The sequence below is a fragment of the Enhydra lutris genome, unplaced genomic scaffold, assembly GCF_002288905.1.
Source record: "Enhydra lutris kenyoni isolate GAN:26980312 unplaced genomic scaffold, ASM228890v2 scaffoldscaffold74, whole genome shotgun sequence".
Taxonomy (NCBI): Eukaryota; Metazoa; Chordata; class Mammalia; order Carnivora; family Mustelidae; genus Enhydra; species Enhydra lutris.
In genome coordinates, this window is record NW_019154158.1 from 4,812,195 (window position 1) to 4,812,818 (window position 624).

Sequence of the window (624 nt, forward strand, 5' to 3'; positions counted from 1 at the left end):
CTCCCTCCCTCCCTCTCTCTCTCTCTCTCTCTCTTTTTTTAACACGTTTCTTGCATTGTAGACTGCTCCCGCCAGGTGGAGGATTGAAGCCAATGGGTGAGAAGCCAATGGGTGAGTGCACGCAAAACCCATGAAAGTTACTTAATACTTGTTGCAAAACAATTATGTAAAAACATTCCTCTTTTCACATACACATACAGCTTTAGGGCAATCTGGTAATCAGTGTCAAAACCTTTCTACGCGATCCTATAATTGTCTTCCAAAAAAAAAAAAAAAAAAAATCACCCTAAAGAAATAACGGTGGCATCCAGTTAAAGACTGGGGTTGGGGTGGGGGGCAAATTCCCGTATTATCCTCCAGGCCCAGAAAGGGAAAGGAGACAACAGCAGCAATATTTTAGAAGCTAGAAAACAAATGGAGGAATGGTAACAGGCTTAGCAAACCCGAGAAATTGATTCCTAAACAAAGATAAACAATGAGCATGATTATACTTTTGGAAAAACTCCTCTGGGGAATGTGACCAGTCCAAAAGACAAATCCCAAAGATACTTTCATCAGGGTTCTCTTAACAAAATAGACGAAAGAATCCTACAGTTAGGCCCTTGGCCTGCATGTCCCAGCTCT